General features: G+C 42.3%; 1 long non-coding RNA gene across 1 annotated transcript; it reads left to right on the forward strand.

Annotated features, from left to right (window-relative positions):
- The first annotated feature begins 5,404 nt into the window (after window positions 1-5,404).
- LOC109265484 (uncharacterized) lies at window positions 5,405-18,494 on the forward strand. The gene is made up of 3 exons (XR_002079212.2): window positions 5,405-7,182; window positions 14,535-14,707; window positions 18,381-18,494. It is a non-coding gene; the product is annotated as an uncharacterized LOC109265484 (long non-coding RNA).
- Window positions 18,495-19,152: the final 658 nt, after the last annotated feature.

The raw sequence follows: 19,152 nt of genomic DNA on the forward strand, positions 1-19,152 counted from the left end.
ATTCTAGAGGCTTAGGAAATATCAGAAAATCAGAAGGACAAGCACCTACCCTTCTGGGTCTTACATTCTCTCCATTATAACTACATCATGCAGACCTTCTTGGTAGGCTCTTGATCTAACGGGTACAGGGTGGTTGTACCCAGTGCAATAATACAGCATATCTGTTTATGAAAGAGGCATTTTCCAACCACAATTAATAAGAAGAAGAACAAGCATTTATTAAAGATGTATTATGTGTGGAGCATTGCAAGAAGTGTTTTCTGTGCATTATCAAATTTATCTTCACAAGCACCCTCTGAGGCAGGTACTATTGTTCCCATTTTAAAGATGGAGAGATTGAGGCTTGAGGATTTTTTTTTTTTACATGATTCACACAGCTAGTCATATTACAGCTGGATTTGGATCCAGGAGAGTCTGACTCCAAAGCTCATGCCCTTTATCATAGCACCTCACTGTTAGCTGTTTTGTTGCTTGACAAAAAAAGAAGGAAAAAAAAAGAAGTGGTCAGAGATATACTCAAAAGGGGGGGGGGGTACCATTTTGACTGGATGTCAGCAGGAGCTGCGCTTTTCTTTTTTCTCACCCACATCAATAGGACGGCGTTTCTGCAGGATTTCCAGCAACTGTGGGCTATGGTCCCTCTCCTGATAAGGTCTTGTGAGATTAAAACAATTAAAAATCAAAATGACTCTCAGTGACCTTTGTTAAAGTACTCACAAAAGAGGGCTCAAATGTATTTTTTAAAAAGTAAATAGGGGCACCTGGGGGCACTGTATCATAGTCAGTTAAGCATCTGACTCTTGATTTCAGCTCAGGTCATGTTCTCACAGTTCTTGAGCTCAAGCCCTGCATCAGGCTCTGTGCTGACAGTGCAGAGCCTGCTTGGGATTCTCTCTCTCCCTCTCTCTCTGTCTCCCCACCGCCAAAAAAAGATAAACATTAAAAAAAATAATAGGGCGCCTCAGTGGCTCAGTCAGTTAAGCATCTGACTTTGGCTCAGGTCATGACCTCTCAGTTTGTGGGTTTTTGCCCTGCGTTGGGCTCTGTGCTGACAGCTCTACCCCTCTCTCTACCCCTCTCTTGTTCTCTCTCTCTCTCTCTCTCAAAAATAAATAAATAAACATTAAAAAAAAACAATAAAAGGGGCACGTTGGTGGCTCAGTTGGTTAGACGTCTGACTTCGGCTCAGGTCATGATCTCAGGTTGTGAGTTAGAGCCCCATGTCAGGTTCTGTGCTGACAGCTCAGAGCCTGGAGCCTGCTTCGGATTCTGTGTCTCCCTTTCTCTCTGTCCCTCCCCCACTCATGCTGTGTCTCTCAAAAATGAAGAAATGTTAAAAAAAATTTTAATAATAAAAAATAGAAAAGCAAATGTAAAAAGATTTCAAAAATAAATAAAATATTTAACAATAATAATCCAGGACTAAACTCCAAATTCTATAAGCAAAACAAGAAAGTTGTGGAGAAACATTTATGGAGACAGAAGCTTGCTCCTGTCTTCATTGTATAGGGAAGTAAACAGGATTTCATTGTTGAAGGTGATAATAAGAAAAGTTAATTGTGAGTATTTTTTAATGCACAAAGGGTTTGACATTAAAGACACGCTATCTCCTCTTCTCAAAGTCCCACTAAAGGAAAAATGTCCCACACGATGATCAGGATGGGAGAAGGCTCCTTAGCAGCGGGAAGAATGGAGGGAAGGCAGAAGGGAGAAGTGGCAGCTAATCATGCTGTGTCAGACTCGCTTTATGGCCCTGCATATTGTTAATTTTAGCAAGTATTTTTTTCCTGTATCCCCTTTAAAAAGTAGGTATTTGCAGTTTCTAAATGCATGTTTGGTATGTTTCATTATTTCTAAAATTAAGTAAGTACCTGTTATTTCTAAATTATCATAGTAGGAGCTGTGGGGAAAGAGCTTTATTTGAAAGCAGTGGTGCCTATTTTTAAAGAGCTTAGAGTACAGCTCCCATCGCAATTTGAAAAAAATAGGTTTATGTAGGCAATAAAACCACCTGTAATCTCATGGTAACCTAATAAAAACATTAACATTTTATTTTACTTATTTTAGTCCCCCCTCACCCCAAATACCTATTACTCATCTAAATCATGTCACTCGGGCAAACTGAGACACTGCCTTCCCCCACTCTGTTAGATACCTTTGCTCTCTCTTTCTACACCCACTCCCCTTAACCCTATTCTGTGTCCTGGGAATCTGGCTGGTATGGACACATCAACACTTTCTCCTTCCTCTGGCATCCAGTTGGCATTTGGCTAATGGGAAATCCCAGCAGGGTTGCAGAAGGAAGGAGTAGAATGATATTGGGTTAATTTTTCTCCTTGCTCTCTTCCCGCAGGTTCACTGCAGGTAGACTTCATTTTTCAGTTGAAGATCAAAGCTCCTGTCAAGGAACTCCTGTCCATGTGACTTTCTCCTTCCAGGTGCCAGTAACTTTATCCTTCCATCCACCCTCCAGATTTAGGGGGTTGCCTCCACCCTGGGGTAATGTACTATGTGACTGTACTGCACTCTCCTCTCATCTTTGTAAGGAGTCTGTTTATCAAGCTTGTGTCAAATTAGTCTAACTAAAGCTTGCCATTTATCTCCTGTTGGGATCTTGATTAAAACAATAAATGGTATCGTATGAGGTCCCAGAATAGAGACCTTCAATATTGGGTCCTGGGATTGGGTTGCTCATATGTTTGACTAATGTAGGGATAACCTCCTTGCCGCGGGGAGGTGGGATGTGGGTAATCCATGGTAAGTGGAGACATGCATCATGATTAGGGTTTCATCAATAGTAGCATGGATAATGTGCAGGTGGGGGACATAAAGTGCCTGTGATACCTTATGGATATGGTGATAATTATCATAAATATTGTGAAATCACATGGCCTCCTCTGTTGGCTCTGGAAGGTATTCTTGGGGGAGAGGAGAATTTGTAAGCTGTAAACACTGAACTGAGAACATGCTGGACACCTGGAAGCTTTCAGGCTGTGTTTGAAGAAGCCCTTCAGCTGCTATCATAGGGCAACTACAGTGAGGATGAGGCCACATGTCTTTGTAGCACCACTCATTCTGCATCCGGTGCAATGCTACACCACAGAAAAGACTGTCATGGGAGAAAGTATGTGATCCCAAGTTGTGGGTTGAGTACATATGAGCAGGCAAGTATGAGACTGAGACTAAAACTTTAAATCCTTGAATTTCTCAAATTCCTCTGAGCTTCCTTTGGCTACAAGGCAGTTCTACCCATGCACCGCCTCTGACTCCCGCCACCCACCCCCAGCCACCATCAGCAGCAGCCTTACCATCAGAGGGGCAGCTGCGTCAGAAGCTGAAGTTGATTATCCCAGGGCTCATTCCCAGCACACCTCCCTGTCTCCAGGCCTGTCACCAGACCCAACAGAGCAAGAATTGAGGAGCAGAAGGCTATTCCTACAAGAAAGAACTTATTCACCAGAAGAATTTCAAGGCTGGGACAGCAGTGTGGGACTGAATTATAAGGGTGTTTGTGCAAGTAGGAGAGAATAGCAATTTCTAATGGGCCAAGTTCATGAACACTGGAGCATCCTTCTAGGATTTGGGACTTAATGTGTTGGTTAAGCCATGTACCTTGGGCACTCGTGTCTCCTAGATTGGATAATTGAAACTCAGACTCAAAGCATGTGAGTTAATGAGGTTTAAATACTGGAACTTCCTTGATATGTTTCAGAGAAGGGAGTCTGAAGGTTCAGGGAGACGGAAATGTGACAATGTGTCTACCCTGTGCCATCTCGTAGCCTGCCTCTAACCATATCCTCATAGGAGAGCCTGGAGACATGCCCTTCACCAAGGCATTAACACATTCACTAGTGAGAGGAGCAGAAGCATCCATAAAGCATGTTGTGTTGTCTGTATCCTGTGGGCTGGAGATTTGGGAACTGGATTTCCTGATCTTGATGGAGTTAATGGGATCCCACACAGCATAAGCTAGGTGGCAGCTCTTCACCATTAGACACAGAGTGGGTACAGGTAACAGGATAGACACAGGGATGGAGCGGTCACAAAAACACTCTCTCAGGGATCTCTGAAGTTGGTTAATTGACCACAATATCCCTAAACACAAAGTAATCTACTAGGGTGCTGCTTTATATATATAGTAAAAATTCTAAGACTACTGGCCAGAAATATGACTTGAGTCTCTGCAGTGAGGATTTTCAACTTTTTACTTAATCCCAAAACCAAAACCAATTCACATATCCACAATCTCTCAGCCATGGGTGAGACTGGCCCTCCTTGAAGAAGGATCCTGCTATGTTTCTCCACGTGTATAATGTGAATCTTCCTCATATATTTCTCCAAAGGGGACTGCAGCCACTTACTAAGGTGTTATGCACTGAAATAAAAAGGATAATAGCTATGTTTTCCATGGTCATTAGATACTGGCTCCTAACTGATGCTAGTATCCAGAGACCCAAAATATCTCCGTGGTCCACCCTTCAGGATGGGGTCTTATAAAGACAAAGTAATAGATGGGATCTTGGCTCTAGAAGGTCTCACACGGACCCAGTGGCCCAAACACCCACCTGTCATTTCTCCCCAATCCTGGAATATGTAGTGGGAATAAATATACAGAATTGTCAGAGTAAGTGCTATGATAGTTGAGAAGGTCAAGACCAAGTGAAAGGCCTTGTAACTAATGTGAATTGATAACTGTCCCCAGCACAAGACACATAAATCAGGAATTAGCACTTACAGAAAAGATTTGAGAGACTGCAGGAGTCATGATTCCTACCCAATTCCCATTTAACTCATCTGTTTGGCTGCTACAAAGGGCACTTATATCATGGAGTGTAACAGTTGGTTATCACAAATTTAGCCAAATGGTACTGCTACTACCAGCTATGATCCCAGAAGTATCATCTTTACTGGAGCAACCCAGCCCAATTCCTGGCACATGGAGCTATGACTTGGCAAATGCTTTTCGGCCCATCTCAATTAGTAAGCAAAATCAGAATCATCCTGTGTGTACAATAAAGCAGTATATGACCATCTTGATCCAGAGCCATGTCAGCTCTCTTGGTGTTTGTCACTGTAGTCTGGAGGGGCCATGATTATTCTCATAACCTACTAAATATCACCCTGGTCTGTTACATTGGTGACATTATGCTAATTGGTTATGGTTAGCAGGAAAGAGCAAACACCCCATATACCTTAAGATATATCCATGTCAGAAGATACTGGGCAAATCCTGTTAAATTTCAGATGCCTAGCACATTGATGAAGCTTCTAGGGTCCAATGGTCTGTGCTTATCAGCATTATGCCATTGAAATCACAGCCTGTTTGCTGTGCCCTTCATCTTCCACCGCGAAGAAAGAAGTGCGCACTTGCAGGCCTCTTTGTGTGTTGTAGACAACATGCATCATATTTGGTCATGCTCCTCTGACCTGTTTATTGAGTAACTCATAATGATGACAGCTTTGAGTAGAGCTTAGAGCATAATAATGCTCTGTAACAAGTCCAGTCTGTGATGTAAAGCATTACAAAGCTTTGTGATGCTGCAGGCCCAATGGTATTGAAAACATGTATAGCAAACAGAGATCCTGTATGAAGCCTCTGGCAAGCCCCAAAAGGTGCTTGACTCCTAGTGTTTGTAATGAGGACTTCTTCTGTGACAATTATTCTCTATTCGAAAAGCATTTACTGGACCCTGGTAGAAACTGAATGTCTAGCCATCAGACACCAAGAGACTATGAGACCTGAGCTGCTCATCATGACCTTGATGTTATTTGATACATCGAAGCATAAAATTGGCACATACAGCAGCCTTGCATTATAAAGTATAAATGGGATATACAGAACGGGGCCCCGATTGTCTGGGAGATACAAATAAGCTGCACTAACAGATGGTAAGACTCCCCTAGAGTCTCATCTACTGCTTTGCTACCTCTTCCTCAGCTCACACCTCTGGCTTCATGAGACATTTCCTATTTCCAGTTAATGGAGGAAGAAAAAGTATGAGCCTGGTTTAATGATGGATCTGCAAAGTATGAGAGTACACACTGGAAGTGGATGGCAGCTGCATTTCCCCCAAGCTGGGATGTCACTGAAAGAAAGAAATGAAGGAGACTAATCCAATGGGAACAGCCTCAGGCACTACATCTGGTTGTCCAATTCATGGGGAAGGAAAGATGGTCTGAGCTGCAGATATACACCACCGACACATGAGCAATGGCTAATGGGTTGGCTGGCTGCTTTAGGGAAAGAACAAGATTGGAAGACAGGAGACAAAGAGATCTGTAAGGAAGAGATGAACTGGAACCTAGAATCGGTAAAGAGAGTGAAGACACTTATATCCTACATTGATTCCTATCTGAGGGCATCCATTGCAGAGGAAGCTCTTACAAACCTAGACAAGAACAAGTGTCTTGTGGATGTCAGTCCCTACATACCCTTGGGCTTGCTCAGTGGGCCCATGTATGAAGTGGGCATGACAGCAGAGATGGAGGTTATGCATGGTCTCAGCATCATGGACTCCCCCTCATCCATGCTGGCCTGGCTGTGCCATGCTAGGTGCCTACCTTGTCAAGACCGGAGGCCAACTCTAGGCTCCAGATATGGCACCATTCCAGGGAGAAGCGGCCAACTCTCTGTTAAAATACCATATCATTGAACCGCTCCTCTAACAGATAGGGAAACCCTCTGTTCTAATAGGGATAGGCACAAATTCTGAGGGTGGATTAACCTTCCCAGCTCAAACTGCTCTTTAGCAACAGTGCTGTTAGTTCAAAAATACATTATGCTTTATCCATACTGTGATATCTGAAACACCATCTCTGTGGACCGAGAAACTCGCTTTACAGCAAAGAAAGTACAGTCGTGGACTTATATCCATGGTCTTCACTGACCTTACCAGTCCCTTCACTACTCAGAAGAATTGGCTTGACAATATGAGGGGATGGTTATGAAGGTCCCATGTATGGCGCCACGTGGGAGCCACACCTTGGGTGCCAGTGAGAACCACCACAACCCAGGAAATGAGAATCACTACAACCCAACCAGTGAGAACCACTACAACCCAGCCAATGAGAACCACCACAACTCAGCCAATGAAAAGTTGCCACACCCCCAAACCCTCCCTTTCCTCCAATGGACTTTCATTTCAAACAGCCCCTTCCAGCTCCCTTCTTTTATCTTTAAAGGTAAGGCCCACTCAGTGTTCTTAAGACTTGCCTATGGTTGGGCATGTTTTGCATGACCTGTATTATAATTATCCTGCTACTCCTGAATAAACTCATTTTGCTGGTAAATTAACTCACTATTTTTTATTTCCAAGGTTGATAGGGAGAAGGGGAATGATATTAGAATATTTATTCTCCTGGATCACTCCACGGAGACTGACTTTAGGATGACTGTGTTCCTTGGTTTAATGAAGTCATAGCTCCTATCAAGATGGACCTCTCCATACTACTTTCCTTGCCCCTTTCCCACACCTTATTAGACTTAGAGGTAGCAAGAGCTCTGTTACTAGCTCCTTATCATAAGTTTTCCTATACTCTGTCCATGCCTTTGTAAATAGTTTCCTTCTTGAACCTGTCTCAAGTCATTATTTTTTTAAAAAATTTTTTAAATCTTTATTCACTTTTGAGAGGCAGAGAGAGAGCATGAGCGGGGGAGGGGCAGAGAGAGAGGGGGACACAGAATCCGAAGCAGGCTCCAGGCTCTCAGCTGTCAGCACAGAGCCCAACGAGGGGCTCGAACTCACAGACTGCGAGATCATGACGCTCAACGGACTGAGCCTCCCAGGTGCCCCTCAAGTCATTCTAATGTAAACTCATCGCCCATTTCCTTCCAGAACCATGACTGATTTACCTACCAACACCCTACAAGCATGGGTGAATATATCATAATTAACTCCATTTCCTCCTTGTCGTTAATGTTACTTATAATTATTATTTTGAATTATGCTGCAGAGAGCCTCTCGCTAATGTGTCTTCTGTGTCTCTTCTTGATCTAACATTTCAACATATTTTTAGCTTAGATTCTGAAAATTGAAATGCCCCTTAAAAATTATCTGAAGTCTTTTCAAGTGTCTTAGTACAAATTATGAAAATGTTTTGTGAAAGCATTACATAAATTCATACCATGCAGTAGATAAGTGTGATCATTTTTTATACTTTTACCAATATTGAATATTTGTATTTAAAAATAATTTTGCCAATTCTGTCTTACAATCCATACTTGATTTCTAAAAATTTACCATTCTCTTAATTGCTAGTGAGCTTGTATCTTTCCCCACATTTGTTTATCAGATATATTTTCCTCATATGTGAATTTTCTGCCTTCTCCCATTTATTGAGCTAGCTAGTAGTGTTATTTTATATTGATTGATATGAGCCATTTATAGGAAAAATTAATACTTTGTTAATATTTGCTGCAACTGTTATTTCAGGTCTGATTTTAGCTTTTGTATGTCTGTGTGTCAGGATTTTAAAAATTAAATTGTAAGTGGTTGAATCTGTTAATCCTCTTTGTGCTTTATTCTATTGGTCTAAGCTTAGAAAGTTCTTACTCCTCTGGGGATTTAATTCTTATTCACTCTTCTTTTTTCTCTAGTTTTTCTGAGATTTGATATTTTTATATTTAATTATTTAACCCATCTGGAATTGATTTCTCTGCATGATGTTAAGTAAGGGCCTAAAATTGATTTTTTCCTCCTAAATTGCTACCCAGGGGTCCCAGCACCATTTGCTAAATAATCCTTCCTTTTCTTATTGATGTGTGATGTCTCCTTTATCATATATTAAATTCTCACACATACTTTAATCTATTTCTGGACTATCTATATTGTTTCACTGGTCTATCTATTCCTAAGTATTCTAGTAAAAAAGGACTTCTTTAGATATGCTTGGGGTAAGAAGATATGCAAGGAAGAAACAGGCTGGTTATTTGGGATCAGCTGCAAAATTTTGATGCAATGATGAAAAAAAATCATACTCTTTATTTTTTCCTGTTTCTCTTTTCTTTCAGAAAAACACTTCATTAAAAAAGAAAGGTCAAATTTTAGTCAACAGGGTATTAGCAGTTAAAAATGGGTGCAAATTATTAAAAAAAAGAATAAAAAATTTCATTTACTTTTTTAAATGAGCACAAGTCTCCTGGCCTCATAAGCAAGTTACTGGTGTCTTCCATGGTCCAGGAATTGCGTCTGAACTTAAATCCATGATCTCATTTAATCCTCAAATAATTTCTTTGTGGGACACATGTTGTTATCTCCATGTGTCGTGTCCCCAGGATTTCTTAGGCTTCAGTAACCCAACCATGATTCCAAACAGACACCCACTAACAGAGACAGAATGCACTCTTTCTCTGGCTTCATCCTCGACTGTAATGTAGGAGCCATAGTACTCTCCACATTCTTTACAAATAAGCCAGTGGAGTCCAGTGGTGTCCTCTGTCCAGTGGTGTTCTCTGTGATTAGTTGTCTCATCACCAAGTGGCATCTTACAACTTACCTCCTGTCCTGCTCCCACAATCTTGCTAATGCTCCACCAAGACAGCATCAATTCTGCTAAAACTTGCCAATACCCAGCCAAGGCTGCTGGTGCCCCATGTTGAAGGGAATAGAGCAGGGCTGGAAGAGGCAAGATGAGGGAACTTCAGCAGAAAGAGGATAACTAGGCTCCATCAAGGAACTGATCAGGATATGCAAGGAGCAAAGACAGAACATAGGTTATGATGTTAGTAAGGTTAGGAAGATAATTATGGAATTGTTTAACTATAACCACAGGATGCTGAGTAACAGTTCCCATAAGCCTGGAGGAAGTCATCAGGGCCTAGGTGACCATCTCCCTCTGTATCTCTGTCCTATTTAATCTTTTCCTCAATGAATTGAAGAAGGCACATTCATCATGTCTGAAATTAACACTGGAAGTGTAACATTGGAAGTAAACATAGGGTGATATAATAGGAACCCAAATCATTCTCAGTGGATTGGTTAGTGGACCCATATAACTGACTTGGAATATCATAGGCTGCTCAAGTCCTGGATGAGGACAGTAGTCCAGCGATATGTTCGAGAAAGGCTAGGTGTTAACTGAGTGTGACTTCAGCATGGCTGCTCAAATCTTAGCTGTCCTATCTTCCAGTTTGCTTCTTTTCCCCACCACGTTCTGTGTCACACAAATTATCTCCTTGAGAAGTCTTTACTTGGTATGGTAGGCAGACTTCTAAGATGACCCCCAATGACTTCTCCCACATACAATTCCCTCCTCTGTGAATATGGTGAGACATCACCATGTTAGGTTATAAGACAAAAGACATTTTGCAAATGTAATTAAGGTTACAAAGTTGACTTTGAGATAGATTGGGTGGGCCTAACATAATCACATGAGCTCTTTGAAAGCAGAGTTTTCTCTGGCTTGTGGTATAAGAGGAAATCAGAGAGATTTAAAGTGTGAGAAGGACTTGACACAATGTGGCTGGTTTGGAGATGGAGGGGCTATGTGAGAAGGGATGTTGGCAGCCTCTAGGAGCAGAGAGTGGTCCTGGCAGCAAAGAAATGGGAGCCTCAGCCCTGCAACCAAAGGAACTGAACACTCCCAACAATCTAGATGAGTTTGGAAGTGGATTCTTCCATAGTGTCTCTAGATATCTGCCTGGCCCAGTTGGCATTATCATTTCAACCTTGTGATATCCTAAGCAGAGAGCCCAGCTAAGCACATCCAGACTACTGAACCACAAAACTTTGAGTTAACAAGTGGGCATTGTTTTCAGTTGCTACGTTTTTGGTAATTTGTTATAAAAAGCCATAGGAAATGAAGACACTTGGTTAACGTGCCTTGATGTCATGATAACAAAACAAAAACAACAATAATAGTAATGTATTGCAAGCTTGCTATGCATTGAGCACTTTATAGGATTCCTCTCAATGAACCCTTAGCTCAACTCTATGACCTAGTTTACAAATTGCTCAAAGTGACCTGCTAATTAGTAGAGCCAGGATTTGAACTCAGCTGAACCCTTCCATTCAATTATAAAATGATCCTACTCTCCACGCTTCCTGGCTTGGTTCATCAACGTGCCCCTGGCCTGCAATCTCTTTGCATGATTCTCAGATACAGACGCCACGCTCTACATATCATCATCCACAGTCTAAGGAGTTATTCCCCAAATAACCCTTCAAAGCTTCTCTGGCTACTCGAACCCTTGGATCTATTTCCTCTTTATTTCCTTAGTACCAGTTATTACCACCATTTTATTTGGCATTTAGTGCCAAATTGGCCAAAGTGGCATTTAGTGCAGCATTATGAGAATTTCCCCCATATTTTATTCCCTGTCTTTCTACTCCCAGTAGAATATAAGCCCAATGAGAGAAGCAACATTTCTGTTTGGGTCACTGCTATAGGTCCCAAGAACCTAGAATACTTGCTAACTCATTGGAGATACTCAATGCATTTTTGTTAAATGAATGAATAAACTTACTTTTCATTCTCTCCTTCAAATTATGGTGATCTGATCCATTTAAAATCAACTTTTTCCAGAGTTCTCTCTGCATGGCCTTCTGCTCTCTATTATACTTGAGCTTCTTGGAATTCATGCAGAAGATGAAATGTTGGTGTTTTCCCTTGAAAATATAGCCATTAGTGCTCTAGCTGTGGAAGGGAAATACTATTTATAAACTGCTTTGTTCCTGGTCTTTACCAGGTATTTTACATGTATGCATTATCTCATTTAACCATCATGCTACTGTAAAAAGTAGGTGTTATAGCTCCTACTTAACTAGTTAAGAAATTGAAGATCAGAGAAGCCAGCCCAAGGTTACATGTCTAGTAGAGGCTATAACTGTCATTCAGGTGTTTCTGAATCAAAGTCTACATCTTTCCACTCTACCATGACCACTAGAAAGTCAACGCTGTGAAAACAGGCTCTTAGTTTTTATTTATTTCTCAATCTTTAGTGCTTAGCACATATTCGGAGATCAATATACATCTGTTGAATAAAAGTGAATCAAAGAACAAATGACTGAATTAAAGAACAAATGACTGAATCATGCTTCTTCTGTAGTCTTACTTCAGAGAGAAAGACTCTCATCCAAGTAACTTTGATTTATATTCTCCTATGCATGTTTCTGCATACCTTCCACATTCTTCTTGGCTTAATAGGGGTATTAGCATATCGGAATTGGAAGGGTTCTTAGAAGGTGGTTTTTCAGCTTCCCACCAATGTAGAAATCCTTTTTATAGCATCCTGGACAGATGGTTGGCCAGTCTCTGCATGAACACCTCCAAGTGATGGAAGACAGAGGAGAACAGGAGGTGGCCTGCTTTATTTTGGAAGCAGCTCTGATGATTAGAAACATTTTCATTGAATTGAACTCGATTCTGCTGTGTCAATAAGGATTCTTCATGTTGTAAGAAGCAGAAAGCAAAACTGAGGTTGGATTTAAAAATAGTGAGAATTGGTTGACTCCGTGATTGAGAGGTTCAGTGCTCAGGTGAGTTCTAGGTACAGTTTGAGTCAGAGGTCCATGGTGTCCTCAGAGTTCTGTACCATTTTTCAGGAATCCTCTGTGTCCTGACATCTTCCTTGGGCTGCTTTTGCCTTGTGGTGGGAAAAAATGGCAAGAGCATATCTAGAGCCTTCTAGCCACAAACTACCATTACAGAGAGGAAGAGAGAAAGCTTCTATTCCAGCCAATCAAGCAGAAGTCATGAGACTTACTGAGGAGACAGGATTAGAACCTAATTAACTCATGGGTCCAGGATAACGAAACATGGTGATTGAGCATAAGTCAAGGGTTCCAATACTGTTATGTTGTAGGAAGGGAACTGTAATGAACACTGTCAGCTACCCTGCAATCCTTCCACCTTTCCAATAGGAACCACATTTTATTCATGTGTCTACTCATTGGCCATGCAATCCATGTGACTCAGAGGAAGCCACTCTATCCTGGCATAATTTCTATGGTTAACCTCTGATTAGCCTAATATAATCAGTGCATGAACTCCCCCTGGTGACTGCTATTGGCCTGGGGTTAGGCCATAACCTAACTTGAACCAATCAAATAGAAAGGAAAGATGGAAAGATCATATTCTGTGTTTTGGAAAGAGGGGTTTCTCTTTCCTTCATGGAGATGAATACAAAAGTGTATAGTCCTGATTGCCACCAGCAGCCACTTTGTGACAATAACAATAAGAGGTCAGACCTCAGGCAAAGCTATTGATACTGGCAGCAGAATATAGATGAAAGGACCTGGGTATCAGTGTATTATTGAGCTCCTAACAGCTCCATGCCTGAACCCCTCCCACCCATAGCTTCCGATGACTTCATTATTTAATTCTTCGTGTGTGGGGATTTCTCTTTGTTGAAGTCAAAGTTACCCTTACTGGCCCAGGTAGAACAGATATTGCAGTGGCTATCGACAGGCAGGTGCAGCCTCGTGGGATCCCTCTGTCATCTGTCCACTGGCTCAATTTCCACCACTCAAGAATTTAAGAATGGGTGTCCTCTGACATGGTGCAGTGCTTTAAGTCAGCTAACATACCTACCTTCAAATTCACACAACTGCTCCCGGTGGAGATTGATCATGCTATGTTCTACCTTGAGTGGTTGTGTCATCCACACTTAGGGACCTCCGTCTCTGGTTTCCCTTCCAGGTAAAGCAATAGTGTTTACCACTGTTCTACTGGTGTTGACTGTGGCTATTGCTGGAGTCTGGTTCTGATATGCTCACAGACAGGGCTATGATCTTAGTTTCCCAGGACCAGGGAGTGAATCGGAGAGAGAGAGAACAGGTCCCTGAAACCCTGATGGTATATGCATGAGGATGTGTTTCTTGGAGGTGTGCAACAGAGAGAGTGTAAATCTGCTGGTTAGCTGGAAATGAATACAAATCAGCCCTCATTTGTATTCATTGATTCACAAGCAAGCGGGTTTGGGAGGCTGCAGATGAGGCGAGAGAAAGCCTGGTCTCAGCCGTGCCTCTAACTTATAAGTGAACTTGGGCACGTTATTTGCTGAATGAGTCCGAGAGTCTTCTCTGTGAGGTAGGTTCATTAATAACTGTCTGCAGAACAGTCATGTACTTATGGGTCACATAGGGCCATCCTTGAATCCCAGCTCCACCGTCTGCCATTTGTGTAGCACTGAGCATGTTACTTAAACTTGTGAGCCTCGGTGTCCTTATCTGAGCGGTGGGAATAAGTAAGGATAGTAATCCCTAACTCAGAAGGCTACTGTGAGACTAAGTGAAGTAGAGCATTTATTTCACACAGAACTTGGCACATGGTAAGCACTAAAGCAGCGTTAGTGGTTCCCATCAATATTATTCTCTCATAGGGTTGTTACACATAGAATATGAGACTTTATTTTCCCAACTGATTCAACCCCAAGAAGTAATCATAATTATATATCAACAATAAAAACTGCATTATGGATTTAAAGGATCACTGATATTGACCAGTACATAGCAATATACTAAGATAATAGAAACATCTATCTTTTGCCTAATAGAATTTTAGAGATGATTTAATCCTGCTCTCTTGTTTTATAGGTGAGGATACTGAAGTTCTATGAAATAGAATTGCTTGCCAATATCCAGAGCTAATTAGGGCAGATCGGGACCAGAAACCAGATCTCCTGACTCAGATATGGTTATATTTCCATCTGCTTCATTTTACATATACAGAAGCCAAAGTTGGAGACTGAATGCCCATGGTCACACAGGTCAGCAGCGATAGATCTAGGACTCCTATTTATGTAACTCACAACTACGGTGTACTTTGTATATGCTGAGCACTGTTCTCCGTGCTTTGCGTGTATTCAAACATTTAATCTTCCCTACTACCCTATGAGTTACTATCAGGACTCCCACTTTTCAGATATGGATGGGGCTGGAGAACAGACCAGGTCAAATAAATTGCCCAAACATTCATAGGACACACCTGCATTAGAACACAGACCATCTGGTTTCTAGGTCTGCATACACCCCCATTACAGTGTCCCTCAGCACCAGTAAGTCTGAACTAACCAGCTACAGCCCACACAAGGATCACCACTTGCATCTGGTACCTGCAGTTCAAGTGTGGCTGTCTCTGAAGAACAGCCTGTGGCAGCATGCCAGACTACTGACCTGCGCTCCATGAGGGAAGGAGACTGCCTTGCCTTCCACCTCTGCATTCTGGAAAACCCACTGCTGGACCAGCATTGACATCAAACAGCAATTCACTGACTCACTGGATGACACGGGGCCAGGTTTTCAGTCAAGCCTGTGTGAAGCAAGAGTAGGAAATGGGGGTCAACCTACTGACTGGATTCTCCAGGTCTGGGTTCTGGATTCTCCAGGCAGCAGAACTGCCTCCTTTGTGCTGATTAAATACTCTTGGACCATTCCAGGGCAGTGGAGAGGGCCCCAGTAGGAAATTCTGGGCTTCTTTGTAATCTGGGCATATGGGGAGCTTGACAAATTAATTGCACTATTAAACGAGATGCGACTTTATTTGTTCTGCGACTAGTTACATGAAATAATAGCAGGGACATTTAATAAGAACTTATGATGCTCTAGGCACAGTATCAAGTAATTTACATAACTTAACTCCTTTAATCTTTGCAACACGAAGGGGTAAGATGCACAATCCACCCTTGAGACACAGGACGACTGAGCCCCAGGAAGTTACATCACTTGTCCAAGGTCACAAAACTAGGCTGTGGCAAAGTATTCATAATCAAGATTTCTAATAGCAAAGGATATCCCTTTTCACTGTGAAACACAGCCTCGATTAAAATAGGGAAGGAGAAATATCATAGTAAACATATTAGATAAAAAGATGCATATGTGTTTTTGTGAGTTCTCTGGCAGGGAAGGAACTAAATGGCCAGTGAGTCTTGCCTTTAAGAGAGAAGCTTTAGTGGAAGAAACTGGTGTCCAAAGTGGGGAGGTAGGGGGAGAGCCTGCTGAGTGAATAGGCTTGCCAGGTGAACTTGGCCAAGTCAATTTTCTTTCGAGTCTAGAGAGCAGCCCAGCTGGAAAACTGGGCACAGCACAAGAGCCTTTTCTGAAAACCAGATCTCGTCACTGAGCCAGGCTTTGTCCCTGGGAAAGAAATTGCCACAAAATGAAAGGCAGGAAGGGTCCTTTTCTAACTGCAAGAGCTATTTCAGAGCTGCATGAGAATGCTGTGCCAGGAGGCAACACAATTAGCAAATCCTGACACCAGTGGCTGCTTCTCTCCTGGGCAACGTCTGTGTCGGAGCCAACATCTGCTGGCTTACCTTGCCCAGCCAGGACAGGGACTGTGCCAGCCTTGCTGCCCACACGCTCCATGCCAGGTGCACTTGGCAGGGCCCTGCTGTCCCCCTGAGGGCTGTGTGGCATGGCTATGTTGAGGAAGGGACAGCCGAAAGACCACAGGTGGCCCCACAATCAATGTTACTGCTGCCAACGCAACCTCTTGCTGTAAATACTGACCATGGCTCAGAAGAAAAGATAAGCCCAATAAATAAGATTGAAATGGACTCTGAGCATATTAGGATGTCTTTGCTGCAAGGCGCCGGCAGAATGTGTTTGTTCAACAGAACTAATAATATTAGTTACCACTGACTAAGTGGAGACTCAGTGCCAGTCCCTCTTCTAAGGCTGTGTGAACATCATCTCAATGGATCCCTACAACAACACAGAGAGGAAGGTGCAATTGCACACTCCATTCTACAGGCTGGGAAACTGAGGCCAGGAGGCTAAGTAACCTGACCCACAATATCAAAAGTGACAGAGCCCAGGTAGAGTTAGAATCAACCCCAATCCTGAAAACTCTCACTCCACACTGCCTTCCCCTCCAGTTCCATCCCTGGCACAGTGGATCTGGAAGCACATACCCCAGAGAGTCAATCCTTTTGAAAAAGAACACAAACACAAAAGACCATGTTTACCTATTGGATATGCTTTTGTGCCTCTAGATTCACACTCATCACTAGAAATAGCAGTTTCCCAGGAGTCCTGAAGCTAGATTGTGACTCTGGTCAAAGAAATGATTCTCAGAGCAAGTTTTGGAATTTTAAGCAAAAGTCTATGTGTTCTTTTTTCTCTCTGGGCCTTAATCTCATCTCTAAATCCAGGGGGAAGGACAGCAGAATATCTGAAGTGCCTTCCACCTCCAAAATGCTAAGGTTCCTCAAAAATCTGCACCACACACATGCTGGGGCCAAAGAGAACGCAACCATCCCCAATGCACAGAGATGGTATATCAATGTTGGACCTATTAGCCTCCATCATTCTCCCTACAAATGGCCTCTTTTTCCTTTTCTGTCTATCCAAATCCTCTCAAGTAGTATAATCCCAAGTCATGGACCATCTGCTTCCTGAGGCCTTCTATGAGCCACTGAGCCAGACGTAGCCTCTTTTTCCTCAAAACCATGTGAGCTGGCAGCATGTTAGTGCCTCTTCTGTGCTGTCCTATAGCACACCAAGGTTGGAAACTCCATACTTGCCCCCCCTGGACTGGCCGGCAGATGTGAGCAGAGCAGGTGCCCAGGGGATGGTTATGCTGAGGTAGAGGAAGGAGGAACATGGCAATGAAACATGCATGTAAAGACTTGGGGAACAGAGGAAGGGGCAAGATGTTTCATAGGTGCTGAGTGTGAGACTTTGGGGAGAGCGACGCAAACCTAAACAATAATATTAGGAAATCTTGGAGTCAACTGTATTCCTACCCTTTGGTATTTTTAAGTAAGATCACTGGGGAAAAATTGATTGCCACTGATTACCTCTTGGTAACTAGACTCTTTCTTTGAATGTGACTCTGTACAGGGACTGGGCCACATGGAGCATGGGGATTTATACAGTTTATAGCAGTGTTAGCTGACAGTGTATTCCCACCAGACTCTACATCTATCTGCTTCCCACCCCATGCCTGTGATTTGCCCCACTGCCTATGGTTCCCTTCATGTCTATTTGCTTTTATTATTTTTTAAAATTTTTATTTAGAGAGAGAGAGAGATAAGGGGAGAGGGAGAGAGAGAGAGAGAGAGAGAGAGAGAGAGAGAGAGAGAGAAAGAAGAATCCCAAGCAGGCTCCATGCTAATAGTGCAATGCAGGGCTCAACATCACCAACCGTGAGATCATGACCTGAGCTGAAATCAGGAGTCAGATGCTTAAATGAATGAACCACCCAGGTGACCCAGTTTGCTTTTGTTCTTACTTTTCTTTCTGCCTAGAATTCCTTTTCTTCCCATTTTTTGGAAGCCATCTTTCTAGACTTATCTGTAGCATCACCTTTTTGAAGTGTCTGCAGACATTTTGGCCAAATAGAAGTGTCCAGTCACTCTGATCCCGGCATTGTAGCCATGACAGTTATGTCAGACGATGGATGCTATAGACTTACCTCCATTGATTTGTTGTTTACAGATCTGTCTCCTCCCCAACACGGTGCAACCAGAGGGCTGAGACCCATATCTGATTCCTCTCCAATCCCCAACATTCAATAAATTTTTGTTGAGTTCACAAAAGTGATAACTTTCAGAGCTCTAGTACAGAGTTTTTTAAATTATGTATAATTAATAATATCTCATATTTACTCTGTTTACTATTTACCAGAAAGTATGCCAATGTTTTTAGTGGATCACCAGATTTAATCTGTTCAACAACTCTGTGAATAACCTTATGTGATAGGTTCTACTATTATCATCATTTTGCTAAGGAGAAAAATGAAGCATAAGAGGGTCAAGTTCCCACTACTAGCCAGCATCTGAGGAATCTAAACTAAAGTGAGCTCATGTATTCAACCTCAAAACTATATTGTATCAAGAAAGGAGAATGCATAGAGGGAACAAATTATATGTAATATGAGAACAGAGGCTGAATATTACTAAGGTGTACTAACAAAGTAACATATCTAAATTTTAAATAAGAATGCCTCACCTTATAAATCTTGGTAATTATTGATTATATATTCTATGTTTAGTATACATAGCTGGTTACTCTCCCCGCCCTAGGCAGCCACCTGGAGAAGCTTGGGATACGCCAGAGTAACAAAGCCATGATTTGGAATGTTCCTGCTCCTTCTCCATAGGCAGCTACAGATCCCTGAGTGCATTCACCTGAATTTCTTCAGCAAGAGCAACCAACTCAAAGACATCTTTGTGCACTAAGAAAGGATGCCCTGTGTGGAAAGAGTCAA

This window comes from Panthera pardus, unplaced genomic scaffold (genome assembly GCF_024362965.1).
Source record: "Panthera pardus isolate Hobbes unplaced genomic scaffold, ASM2436296v1 HiC_scaffold_6, whole genome shotgun sequence".
NCBI classification, from domain to species: Eukaryota; Metazoa; Chordata; class Mammalia; order Carnivora; family Felidae; genus Panthera; species Panthera pardus.